Source organism: Calidris pugnax, unplaced genomic scaffold, assembly GCF_001431845.1.
Source record: "Calidris pugnax isolate Ruff unplaced genomic scaffold, ASM143184v1 scaffold1163, whole genome shotgun sequence".
Lineage (NCBI taxonomy): Eukaryota > Metazoa > Chordata > Aves > Charadriiformes > Scolopacidae > Calidris > Calidris pugnax.
This window is the reverse complement of record NW_015092459.1, coordinates 13472-13785: the sequence shown is the minus strand read 5'-3', so window position 1 is coordinate 13785 and position 314 is coordinate 13472.

The window sequence follows — 314 nt, the reverse complement described above, 5'->3', positions numbered from 1 at the left end:
CTGCCGCCCGCGCTGCGGCGGGCGCCAGCGGAGGCGAGAAGCGGGGCCGCGACGGGGACGCGGCGCTTCCCCGCCGGCCGACCGGAGACAAGCGGCGGAGGTCGCGACGGCGGGGCCGACGACGCGAGACGAGCGAGACGAGTCGAGACGAGCCGCGAGCGCCTCCGGGAGGGGCCGTGCCGGGAACCCCTCCCCTCCCGCGCCCTACCCGACTCGCGCGTGACGAGCCGGGCTCGGGCGAACTCGGGTACGCGCGCCGAGACCCGCGGCCGGCGTTCGGCGGCGCCGGCCGCGGCGAGGCTGGGAGCCGGCCG